The sequence below is a fragment of the Gossypium arboreum genome, chromosome 8, assembly GCF_025698485.1.
Source record: "Gossypium arboreum isolate Shixiya-1 chromosome 8, ASM2569848v2, whole genome shotgun sequence".
Taxonomy (NCBI): domain Eukaryota; kingdom Viridiplantae; phylum Streptophyta; class Magnoliopsida; order Malvales; family Malvaceae; genus Gossypium; species Gossypium arboreum.
The window spans coordinates 123,503,734-123,518,061 of NC_069077.1; the positions used below are offsets into that span (position 1 = coordinate 123,503,734).

The window sequence follows — 14,328 nt, forward strand, 5'->3', positions numbered from 1 at the left end:
AGCAATATTTATGAAATTAATTAAAACTCTTTGGTGAGGTAAAAATAATTTTGGTTTGAAAAGAGTGATTTATAAACTAAGATTTTAAAACTAAGCAAACAATATAAATAAAATAAAAGAGTTCTAGTGCATGATTTCAATTAAGATTTAATCAAGATGATATAATTGTGCTGGATTAATTATACCTGTTTAACTTAGAAATATTAAATTTGTGCTTATGCTGTTATGAATAAATTCATGGCAACCCAGTAATTTTCTAACTTATGAACATATTTACTAATTAAAAGAATTCCATTTATCTCTTGAACATATCCCTATGCTAATTCAAGCGACTAAACAGATTTAATAAAGTAAACATGCTATCGCACATACATAGTTATTGAATTAAATTATCTCTCCCATATTCCTATGTCGATTCGACTGATTAATTCAACTTAATAAACATGTAAAAGATCATGTAAAGTAACAAAGTAGCCATACCTTGAAACAATTTAATCACAACAATCTTGCAAGTTATGCAAGGCATATGTATAACCAAATACAATGCTGATTTAATTTTCAGTTACCTTAGAAGAATTAAACATGCACTGATTAAGTACTGGGTCCATTAATTGCAATTTCAATCCATTTAAACAATTAATTCTTTAGTTATCTAAACAATTATAATGCCAAATAACCTAAGCATGATTTTACTTAATCAAGCATTTCACTGAGGCCTATAACAGCATAAACACTAATTTAATAATTCAAGTAGGCAAAATATAATCAACCCAACACAAATTAAATTCAAGCTAAATTGATTAAAATAACCATTTCAACAACAATATTTTTCATAGATTTGTTCATCATAAAAACAACAGAAATGAAAAAGAAAGGGAACAGAAAGCAAATCCAGTGTTTCTCTGCAGCTTGACTGTTGCTCCATTCTTAGTCTCCGTTGTCTTCACCGAGCAAGGCTTCTATGAATCCTTGATTGCTACCCAAGATGGCTGAAGAACACCTCTTTCTCAAGAGAGTAAATCGGCACAAGAGGAAGGGAAAATGGGATGGAATAATGGAGAGGAAACTTTGAGAGAAGTGAAGAGAGGATGAGAGAATGTTGTAGAATGAGGGATGTTGAGGGATGCTTTGAAATGGGCAGAATAGGGTGGCTTTTACAGCTGAAGAGGGCTGCTAAAAATAGTAAATTCAACAGCCAAGAGAGTCCTCCCATGGCCGGCCACACACATGGCAAGGTTGAAGCTTTCAACCTTGCTAAAAATAGGCTGGGGCAAATCTACAAAGCCTAAAATAAAGGTGGGGTTTGAACATAATTTGGAGGTTTTTCAAGGGCCTTTTTGCAAGCATATTTTATCAGCTAATTTTCTTATTTGGGTCAGCCAATGGACGGTTCTGGTCAGCCCAATTATTGGCTGGTTCGGCTCACTCCGTTCAGTTCAACCAGTGCGGTTCACTAGGCCCTTTCTTCATAATTAATTAAAATTAATTCATTTAACCTAAATTAAATAAGAAATAAATTAAAATTAATTTAATTATGAATTAATACACATTTCTGGACCGTCTTGGGCTGGAAATTAATTGGCCTCGATACTTTAAATTACTCTCGGTTTTGTTTTTCTCGCAATGTTCACCATGCCTTTTTTCTCCAATTGTGTAATTCTATCAAAAATAACCAAATTTAATCAAAATTAACTATGAAATTAATTAAAATTCATAATTTTCATATTTTTAACATAATTTAATTATTTTATAATATTTAATTATTTTTCGACAAGAATTTAACCGGAATAGCCTGGTTTTAAGTTAAAAAGGGTATGAAAAAGTATATAAATTTTTGTGTTTCTAGTTCTTCATTCTTTTTTATAACCAAAACAAAAAGAAAAGAAATAAAAGAAACCTAGGTTCAGCCACATTCCAAGCTTGATTCAAGGTTCATTTTTACTCGATTTTTGATAATTTTTACGTTTTTGAGATCGTTGCTTCGAGTACTAGTAAACCCATGCCTGAATTTTTGATTGTGGTGAATTTGAGTTATGCCATTGTGGAATGCTTGTGATTTTTGTTATTTGATGATGAAATACGAAAGATATGTTTTGGGTTAACATGTTTTGTATTGGAATTTTTGATGATTTTGAGTAATTAAGACTAAATTGTAAAAATAATAGTTTGAGGGACTAAAATATGAAATAAATGAAATATATGGACTTATATGAATATGGGTAAAATTTGGCCTAACCTGGGTATCGTGCAATTTTGTATATTTTGTGTTTTGTGCAATAGGGACTAAATTGTAAAAAGTGTAAATGTTAGGGGTAAAATGGTAATTTTTCCATTTATGTGTTTTGGAATAAATTGAATGAAAATATGTTTGAATGAGCTTAATTTGAATATGTTTAGATTAAGAACCAAAGAAATCAGATTTGGATCGGGGGAAAACGAAAGTTATCGACAAACTGTCCCGTTCCATTTTATATCGTCCGAGGTACGTTTAGAAGCAAATAGACGTACTTAGTTTTAATTAAATGCAAATTATATATGCTGAAATGAAATGTGTGATTTAATATATGCAATAGTCGAATGTGAGTAAGCTTGGTTACTATATTTTTAAATTCGTTTCGATCGAGTTATGACATCCGAAAGCCCCGTATGAACCTTAGGAATAGTTAGGATAAATATTTCATGACATAGGATTCTGATATGTGATGTGCGAGTAAGACTATGGCATCGATATCTGATTCCGATATATGTGTCCCAGTAAGACCCTGTCTAGGACAGTGGCATCGATATGTGATTCCAATATATGTGTGCGAGTAAGACCCTGTCTGGGATAGTGGCATCGATATGTGATTACATGTAAGACCACTTCTGGGACATTGGAATTGTACGATATATGTGTGATAATCCGAGTGTCCTATCCAATTCTGAATGGTTCATCGGGCGGCGATAAGTTATGATCGAATGTGTAAAGCGAGCTAAATGGCCAGGTATGAATTAGCTTGTTGTCTACTTGAAATAAGGTAAGTAAGTAACTTGATAGTTGTTGTAAATTGTGTGTGATGCAAATGAAGAATATATGTGAATTTGGTAAGTGTATTCGGCTTGTGGATATTATTGAAATGAATCTTAACTATGTGCATATATTATCATGTGTATTCGGCCACATAACTAGCATATATATACGAAATTATATTTTGATACATGAGCTTATGTATTTGAGTGTATGTGGACTAGGTTTTATGATGATTATTTGGCTTTGGAAGATGAATAATAGTATATTAACTTGAATATGTAAGTATTCGGCCAAGGTAGGATTTGTGTATGATAATGTATTATTTATGAAACTTGTAAGTTTGAGACTAAGCATGGTAATGTTAACGTAATTTCGGTTTAGTATAAAATGAGTTGATTATATCATTGGGTTATTTATTCGCTTATGACTTACTAAGCTATGCTAGCTTACTCTGTTTGTTCATATTTACTTTGCTTTATAGATTTTACAAGCTCGGGGATCATCAGCAAAGTTCATCACACTATCTACTGTTTTGGAACTTAATAAGTTGAACTTGAATTATGGCATGTATAGGCTGGAATATACTTTTGAAATGTTTTATTTTATTTATTTATAAGTGGAGCCATGCAAAAATGACTTAACTTCTATGCTTGAAATCAGTTTTGGTTTAATTATGGTTTAGGTCTATTTTGGTTATTATGTCATGTGCTATGGATAATTATAATTTGTGTTATGTGATAGTATATTGCGGTTGGTTATTGAATTCGAATGTGGCATGAATGAATCGGCTATGTTATACATATGTTTGGTTTTGGTTTGAGCCTATATTGAAACTGTACCCAAAATATATGATGTTTGTGAAGTTGCTATGTGTTTTGGCCATCTGGTTTATAATGGATGATAATTGAGCTAAGGTGGGTCATGTATTTGCTAGGTAATAATCAAGACATTTGCATGGTATAAATTCGGTACACTTATGGACTTTATTAATGATATGAATGACATATGATTTGTTGTTATGGTAAGTAAGACACATTGGACTTAGATTTATATAAGGAGTTTGAGTTAATGATAAAGGATATGTGCACTTGGTATTCAGTCATGTCATGTTAGTTGAGTTTTTATATGTTTACATGTATGTATATATGTGCTTATATTATGGTTGACATGTATATGTGCATGGCTATATAGATTCGTTAGTTATTTGCAAATTTATGAATATGTATAAATGCATTGTGTTAGCCGAATGGACAAAGAAATGAAATGGGTTTACATATAACTGAATGCTTGTTTTTAATTTGTGTTAATATGCAAATCATATGAATTTTATACAGACTAATATATTAATGCCACATATGTGAATAAATGGGTTAGTAATGAAATTTATTTCAATTGATATATATTTTGTGTATGCGCATGACTTAAATAAAATAGGTCTAATATTCCAATAATGAAGCTATTGATGTATTATATGTTTTGTATATGTATAAATTGTTTTGATATATTTTGGATTATGTTTTATTTCAGTTGTGTTGTGAATGATATAATTATTTAAGATTTAATATTTGATTAAGTTATAAGCATTAATGTGATTAAAATCTCGATTTGTAATTATAATGCATATTTATATGAATTGTAAAATGATCGATAATGCCTCATAACCCTATTTTGGTGACGGATACGGGTTAGGAGTGTTACAGCCGAAATGAGAATGAGTTACCTCGACTGTACTGTATGGAAAGACATTGAGTATCATAAAAGGAGTCACCCCGTTTGCGTTGAGCTCTATAGTGATAATTCGAAGGTCCTTCTCATCTAACAAGACTTGGTCCCCAACCTTGAATTGATTGGTTCTATGGTTAGACTCGACATGGTGTTGCTTCTGCTCCTCCTTGCCATAAATTCATCATTCGTCTAGTTCATCTACCTATAGTATTCGTTTTTCATGGATTGTTCCATTGTTAATGCATGAACTAGAACGTGGCTCATTTATGCTTCTCGATAGTGTTTCCAACAAAGGGAATTGGACCACAAGATTAGTCTTATTAATTGGATTTATAAAGTCATCTTCATTACTTGATATCTCAATCGAATCACGAGCCTGAAGACTAACCATTTCATCACCTGCACGAAGTGTGAGTTCACATGTACCAACATTAATAATAGTCCTGGCAGTCGCTAAAAAGGGTCGCCCTAAGATTAAAAAAACGTCACCATCCTCTTCTATGTCTAAAATAACAAAGTCTATTGGGAATATGAATTTATCAATTTTTACTAGTACACCTTCAAAAATACCCCTAGGAAATCTTACAGTTTTATCCGCTAGTTGAATACTCATCCTAGTTTGTTTGAGTTTCCCAAGACCTAGTTGCTTAAACATTTTATAGGGCATGATGTTAATACTTGCCCCTAGGTCAGCCAAAGCATTATTAATAGCTAAACTACCAATTAAATAAGGAATAGTAAAACTCCCTAGATCTTTCAATTTACTAGGTAGTTTATTCTGCAAAATGGCCAAGAAAACTGCATTCAACTCTACGTATGACGAATCATCTAACTTCTATTTGTTTGCCAGAAGCTCTTTTAAAAATTTTACTAAGTTGGGCATCTGTGAAAGAGCTTCAATGAACGGTAAGTTAATATGAAACTTTTTCAAAATGTTAAGAAATTTATCGAATTGTTCATCTATGCGGTCTTTATTTGTCGCATTAGGGTATGACACGCGAGGTGTATATTCTCTGCTCACCGATTTTTGTTTATTCTGGCTTTCATCCACCTTATCTTTACTTACCACACCTTCTTGCCTTGGTTCTGGTTTGGAATCAACTAACCTTTCTTCATCTCGAACAGTAATCGCATGGAGTTGCTCTCTTGGGTTAGTCTCAGTGTTGCTAGGCAAGCTACCTTGTGCTCTTGCTGAGATCAGCTTAGCAAGTTGACCTATTTGATTCTCGAGCCCTTAAATTGATGCTTGCTGATTTTTAAGCATTGCTTTAGTGTTTTGGAAACATATTTTTGACACCAAGATGAATTTCGTTAGCATCTCCTCAAGGTTTGACTTCTTTTCCTGCTGGTAAGGTGGTTGAAAGCTTGGAGGGGGTTGTGGTCTTTGATTTCCTTGACCACCCCAAGAAAAATTGGGATGGTTTCTCAAACTTTCATTGTAAGTATTACTATAGAGGTTATTCTGAGGTCTAGAATTGTTACCCATATAGTTGACTTGTTCGTTCATAGTGCTAGGGTCGTAGGCTAAGTATTTAGGATTATTCAGTCCTCTTCCACTTGTGTCATACTACATTACCGGATGTACCTACGTAAAGACACATAAACCATCGATTTTTTTATTTAAGAGCTCTACCTGGTTTGATAACATGGTGACCGTGTCGAGGTTGAAAACACAAGAGGCTTTTGTCGGCTTTGTCCTCATGACTTGCCACTAATAATTGTTCAATGACATTTTTTCAATAAACTCTTAAGCCTCCTCAGGTGTTTTGTTATTTAGGGTCTTGCCGGCGGCTGCATCGATTAACTACTTAATTGAGGGGTTTAAACCGTTGTAAAAAGTTTGAACCTGTAGCCATAAAGGTAACCCATGATGAGGGCACCTTCCCAATAAGTCCTTATACCTCTCCCATGCATCGTATAGGGTTTCTAAGTCCATCTGCACAAAAGAAGAGATATCATTCCTCAACTTTGTCGTCTTGGCTGGCAGAAAGTATTTCAATAAAAACTTCTCGGTTATTTGATCCCAAGTAGTGATGGACCCTCGTGGTAGGGAGTTCAACTACTGCTTAGCCTTATTTCTCAACGAGAAGGGGAATAATCGTAAGCGAATGGCATCGTCAGAAACGCCATTTATCTTGAAAGTATCACAAAACTCTAAGAAATTGGCCAAATGAGTATTTGGGTCTTCTTCCTGCAAACCATCAAACTGAACAAACTATTGAACCATTTGAATAGTGTTAGGTTTCAGTTCAAAATTATTTATAGCAATGGCAGGTCTAACAATACTCGATTCGGCCCTAGTAAGAGTGGGCTTAGCATAATCGTACATAGTACGAGGGGCAGGATTTTGATTACAGGATTCGTAGCAACCACAGGAGGTAGTGGATTATTCTGATTTTCAACCATCTCCTCGGTATTATTGGTAACGTCCTTGTGCTCTTCCTCTATACACTGTAGACTTCGCCTTATTTCTCTATGATTTTTGCGAGCTGTGCTTTCAATTTCTCTATCAAAAAGCAATGGTCCCGATGGATTTCTTCTAGTCATAAACTAAAGAAAACCTGCCAGAAGCAAAGGGAAGATAATTTAGTAAATTAAAATAAAACAAAAATAAATTGCAATAAAAAATAAAAATGGCTAAAGTAATAAAAATCAAGCGTTCCTAATATCTTAGTCCCCGGCACCGGCGCCAAAAATTGATGATCGTTTTATGAAAGACTACGATCACGACAAAGGCAAGCGCACCTATCGAATGGTAGTATAGCTAAGATGAGTCCAGAATATCGTATCCTCAAGGACTAAAAGTACTAGTATTAACTATCTTTCTATTATTTAGCCTAAAATAAAAGGGATTTGTTTTATTTTAAATTTAACTAACTAATTAACTAATGAACGTGACAGAGAGTGAAGAAAATAATCGAATAAACTAATGATAAAGACAATACCCAAGGAAGAATCCACCTAGACTTCATTTATTATTCCGATTCTGAATCAAACGATTTATTCACTTGTCTTGATCCGTATAAACCTCTAAATTATGTTAATATCTCTTTCGAGACTAAGAACAATTGACTCTAGGTTGATTAATTGAAATATCTTTCTAATTAAAACCCTTATTGTCGCATTAACTCGATCTATGGATTCCCTTATTAGATTTGACTCTAATCCAACAGATTTATGTCGCCCTATTTCTAGAGTTGCATGCAACTCCGCTTAATTATGGTAGATCTACTCTTAAACAGGGACTTCTGCTTCACTGAATAAGCACATCAACTTGAATTAATATTCTGAAAATATTAAAGCAAGAATTAAGAACACATAATTAAGAACAATAATAAGTATTTATCATTAAATTCAGAACATTAAATAATAAGATCTGTCTTAGGTTTCATCTTCCCTAGGTATCTAGGGAATTTAATTCATAATGTAAAAGGAAAACATCTCAAATTTAGAAAAACAAGAAGACATAAAAAACTCAAATAAACTTCGAGAGAAATTTGAATAGAGATCTTCAAGCTTAAGGTGGATATGCTTCTAATACGATTCCAACGGCTTCCTTCGAGTAATTTCTGCTTTCTGCTCTGTGTGTCCCCTTAGGTCCTTTTCTAGTATGTATTTATAGACTTTAGAATGCTCAGAAACCCTAAAAATTGGTTTTTTCTGCGTGTTTGGGAAACAGGGAGCTATATCGACACGGGCTGCCACATGGGCATGTGGCCAGCCTGTGTGGAATTCATCTTGGCCGTGTGGATCTTTCAATCAGCCCATTTTGTCCGTTTTTGGCCCGTTTTCTGCTCCTTTTGTTCCCCTACGCTCTCTTGAGTATAAAGCATGAAATTAAAGGATTAAGAGTATCTAGTTCACTAAATTATATGATAAATCATCCAAAAATATTCTAAGTATGAGATTAGAATGTGTTACTTTTATGGTTTATCAGTTTTCAATTTATGACTGTTAATATTCTAGCTTACTAATGGAGTAATATATTTAATTTGATGTATTTATTTATAAATAAATCATTGCAATACATGCAAAACAATGTAAAATATAAATTTATAAATATAAAATAAACTCAACTAAACAATGAAAAGATAAGAAAATTATGAAATATTTTCAAAAAATCTGTCAAATAACATAAATTGCATCTAAGGGGGTTCGGTTTATGTTAAGATTCAACCGTCTCGTCAGCGTTTGATTCGCTTGCAGCATCACAACAAGCTGAGCAGACGCTATTTTGATCCCTATAAAGTTTTGAAACGTATTGGTGAGGTTGCTTATAAGCTCGAGCTTCTTGATTCTGCCCGTATTCACCCTGTCTTTCACGTTTCATTGCTTTGAAAGTGTGCTGGCCAATCGGATCAGCAAGTAATGCCTGTAAACTTGGTCGATGCCACTTCTTTAATTTGTAACTAATTGCCATATTGGATGAACAAATGGTGCATCGTTCTAATTACTCGGTTGAGCAATGGTTGATTCAGTGGGAGGGTTTTCCCATTAGTGAAGCCACTTGGGAAGACAAGAAGCATATCCTCACGTCCTTTCCTGATTGGAACCTTGCGGACAAGGTTTTCCTTGGTGGGGAAGGTATTGTTGTGAATGAAGTCAGTGAGCAGCAAGGACCCATGGGTGTGGCTAGGCCCAATGATCAACAAGAACCACACTACAGCAAAATTGGTTTTTAGCGGCGTTTTAATTAAAAACGCCACTAAGGAACAAGCATTAGCGGCGCTTCCCAAAAACGCCGCTAAAGATTGAGTTTTAGCGGCGCTTTTATAAAAACGCCGCTATATGTACACCTTTACGGCGCTTTTTAGAAAACGCCGCAAAAAAATTAACACAACGTCGTCGTTTTGTGTTGAGCCTTTGGTAGCTTTAGCGGCATTTTTAGAAAGCGCCGCTAAAGATCGAGTATTAGCGGCGCTTTTTAGAAAACGCCGCTATATGTAACCTTTAGTGGCGCTTTTTGGAAAAGCGCCGCTAATACTTGATCTTTAGTGGCGTTTTCTACAAAGCGCCGCTAAAGAATTTTGTAACACGCCATCGTTTTGCCTTGAGATTTTAGTGGCTTTAGCGGCGCTTTTTTAAGAAACGCCGCTATAAGTACACCTTTAGCGGCGCTTTTTGAAAAATGCCGCTAATGCTCGATCTTTAGCGGCGTTTTTTAAAAAACGCCACTAAAAGATTAAATACACAATATGAATTAACTATGGGAAAGTTAATTTCATTTTAGTTACTTAATTATGAAAAGTTACACTTTGATAAATAACTTAGAAGTTTTCATTTAATTAAATTATGAAGATGTTAAAATCAATGTTATGGCTTTCTCTAAACCTTAATTAACCCCTAACCCCTAAAATCAATAACCCTTTTACATCTCAAACCCTAAATCTCTAGTCATAAACCCTAAATTGTAAACCTTAAACCCTAAACATTAAATCTTCAATCCAAAACCATAAAACCCTAAACTATAGACACTAAACCCTTAAGCCCTTAAATATAGATTCCTAAATCATAAAACTATAAACCTAATATCACTAGACCCTAAATTATAAAACTTAAAACTATAAACCCTAAATCTAAAACCATAAAACCTTAAACTATAGACAACAAACCCTTAAACACTTAAATACTATATAAATCCTAAATTAACCTGTAAGAATAAATAATATATATATATGGATATATATATTGATATATATAGATATTAATGTAAAAGAACGACACAAACATATAAAAATAGAAACCACATTTCAATCTCTATTCTCTAAATATTCAAATTAATTATATATTACCATGTAATGTTTTATTAAAAAGTCAATAACATTAACTGCTTAGATTAATTAATAATATTATAAAAATATATAGACTAAATGATATTAAAAATTAAAGTATATGCAAATAAATCTAAAATTTAAATATATTAGAGAGACCAAATTAAAATTTAACCATGTATTAATAGGAAATAATAATAATAATAATAATAATAATAAAAGAAAAAAGGAGGAAAATTATTGTCATAATTAGTGGCGTTTTAGCAAAAAACGCCAATATGTATTAATAGTTTAAACTATGTCGTTTTGAAGCTTAGTTATTAGTGGCGCTTTCTAAAAACGCATACAAAACATCTATTAAAAGAATGTAAAACGACGTCGTCTACACCCTTGTTATTAATGGCGCTTCTATAAACGCCGCAAAAGGTGAAATTATTGGCGTTTTATCCAAAACGCATACAAAAATCATCAACAGATTGCAAAACGGCATCGTTATTACATTGTTAATAGTGGCGCTTTCTATAAAACGCATACAAATATTTATTAATAGATTGAAAACGGCGTCGCTTTTTGGAACCCCAATTTCCTTTACTTTTCCCGATTCGGTTTACCCCGACTACTTTTCTTTTTACTTAAATGCTTTCAAATTTCCTTAAAATTTCCCATTACTTTCAAGCCCTAATTTGAAATCCCTATAATTTCCCCAAGGAGATATCCTCAAATCGTTTTCCCAAGTCCCTTTGATTTGCTCTGCTATCGTAGTTTTCCCATAACCCTAAATCAAAATTTTGATTTTTGAACCCTAACTGCGTCTTCGTGCGTTCCGCCTCTTCTCTCCATGTTGCCATTGGAATTTCGAGTCCTATAGGTATTTTTACTACTTATATGGACACTTTATTTAGTTTAATTTAGTCTCTTTGAAAATGGATAATGAATGTCATCTTTGTGACTACAATGTGATGTTACTATTTTTTCAATCTTGTGATTACTGATTGTTGTTATATTGATGTATATTAAGTTCTTGTTATTAATAACCTCAATCATGATTGGAATAATTTGGATATTTTATTCTTCTTTTTGTGAAAGTAGATTTAAAATTAAGTTTTAAATTTTGGAGTTTTAATTTCGATGTTCATAGAGTTTAAGTTTTAGGATTTTGTGTTTCTATTTCAACTGTTAAATTTTGGGAGTTGAGGGTTCAGGTTTTATGTTTCATACATTCCCCGTTTATGTATGTGAAGCTGTTCTACATCATATCATGATGATGTACAATTGTTATACTTGCTTATTTCAGAGATATGGAATTAATGTTGAGAAATATCTTGATGCTTTCTCAGAATATCTCATGGCCAATGTTGGAGGCATCAATACTTTGCTTCTAAAGCCATGATGGGTTGAATATGTCATCTCTCGCTATTGATCAGGAGACAACATTCATGGTTTATTCCTAAAGGAACCCTTAAGCCCTGCTTTTGGTACGAATTATTTCTAAAAATATTTGAAAATTTTGATTTATCTATGGAAATGCTGGTATAGGTCATTGTATTCCTTGCTTGAAAAAACAAGATAATCTTAAAAGCGCCCTACGCTTAGCGTGTAAATTGATAGGTTGCAAGCGCACTTATGGAAAGACATATCTGTCTTATTCCCCATCCCCTTATTCTCATCCCTTCTATAGAGTACATGGAAATTGAAGTTATATCCCATAGTGGAAAGTTTTGTATCTCTAGACTGTGCATATCCAATATGATTAAATAAATGTGTGTATATATATCGATAATTGATTGATATTTTTTTGCAAAGGCTTCTAAATTTAATGCTTGAGTATTGACAAGAAGATGTTACCATCAGTTATTTTAATTTTTGAGAATGAAATGCACCCACTATACAATAATTAATTAAGACTCAGTAATATTTGATTTTCAAATTCATTCACCACTATAATTTATGGTAATCTAAAACCCAAATTCCTTTTCAGATGTGTGAAGTGCATTTGTGTGTTTTGTAGGTGTTTTAAATTTGAGATTGGTTTGTGATAGGGTGAGATATAGTTGGGTGTTTCATGTGGAGCATGTTTGTTGACTTGGATGTCATAGTTGGGACGTATTATCTCCTTTTTTGTCCATTTGTACTGCAAGTTATGGTGTTTGTTCATGGGCAACTTAGAAATTTTAGTGGTTCTCAATTAAATGCAGCATCATCTTCATCATTATTATTAATTTTATATATATAATTTTACAAATATACTATAGTTATACCTTATCTATGAATAATTTATTCCTTATTAAGAAAAATAAAATTGAATAGCGAAGAGTTTAATTTATAATATATTAAGTTTTTATAACTTGTATAGATTTTTAGTAATGATTAGGAACTTTTATTGGTACTCATTTATTATTTTAAATAATATTGCTTGGTATTGATAATATGAAAGTAAAATGATATTGTATATATTTTTTAGCCATTAATTATATTGTATATTGAATAGTATGACAAGAGCAAACGGAAAATTTATTAAAATGAATGCAAAAGTAAATCTAATGTCCTGTACAATTATAGAATTGCTTTTTGCTTTTTGCGTTTATAAGTAATAGTTGCTTTTTGCTTTTTTAATCTATTTTACAGATTTGCCAACTGCTTCAAACTGGGTGAGAAAGGTGTGGAGAATGATATAGATGTTGATGACAGCACTTCAATAGAGGAAGTCTGAATCAATTTGGTCGCTGTACTAAAAGATTATCTTCAGGTCAGCTTCTTCTTCTTCTTCATTTGAATAGCTATATGCTGGGTTTTAGTCAGAGAGATTATCTGTCTGTATTTTATATATGTGCCTAATAGTAATTTGCTCGAGTAAATTATCAAAAAAGAATCTCATGTTTCTGAATTTGTGCACAAACAACTGGAATGTTTTATTTTTGCAAAAATTTCAATTAATGTTTGTACAATTGCAAAGGCATTTTCACGGGGAGTGGTAGCTTAATCGAGTCTATACGGATATCAAAAAGAATAATATGAAGTATAGTGTGGTGGTTGCTCATTTTATTCATTAATCATATGGTTAAGTTTTTAATCTCTACTAATAAGAATGAAGCACATTTTATGACCATCTATTTTATGAAGTAAAATTATATTGTGTACTAAATATGGTACATATACTTTAATTCCTTGGTACTGATATAGATAAAGTTTTTATATTTGCTTAAACTGAAATATATTTAGTGCTACTCTTATAATCTTACATCTGTTCTAGGTACTATCGAGCACCTGAATTAATATTTGGGGCAACTAAATACACCACAGCCATTGACATCTGTTTTAGGTACAGGTTTCGTTGCTAAATGTTTTTCCTTATTTCTATGCATTTTCACTTTAAATTACTTAACAAATATTACTTTGTTGACTCCAACCTCTGTTTGCTGGTGAGAGTGGAGTAGACTAGGTTGTTGAAATTATTAAGGTACGTTTTATTTCAAAATTCTAATCAATAATAGTTTTATCATGATGATTTTGGAAAAATTAATATTTTGGGGTTGCGATTTTGTAAAGATTTAATTGCTAGTTCTGTTTGGAGTAGAACTATTTTGTTTCCAAATTAATTTTAAATATTTGGTTCAACTTAATTATTATTTGATTCAACTTAAGTATGAATAGGTATGAATTAATTTTATTACCGTGTAGCTTGCTTGTCCATTAAAATTACAACAATAGCTGACCTTCTCTCTAACCTTATTTTAAATATTTTAAAGATTCAAAGTATATAGGCTGGAAACCTGACGGGTTGCCTTATATCGAGCTGCAAGATATAATGGATTCTCCCATAGG

The 14,328-nt window shown here is 32.5% G+C and overlaps 1 non-coding gene across 1 annotated transcript; it reads left to right on the top strand.

Moving 5' to 3' along the window:
• Positions 1-6,597: 6,597 nt before the first annotated feature.
• On the top strand, positions 6,598-6,704 carry LOC128279963 (small nucleolar RNA R71). The gene has a single exon (XR_008270147.1). It is a non-coding gene; the product is annotated as a small nucleolar RNA R71 (small nucleolar RNA).
• The last annotated feature ends 7,624 nt before the right edge of the window (positions 6,705-14,328 follow it).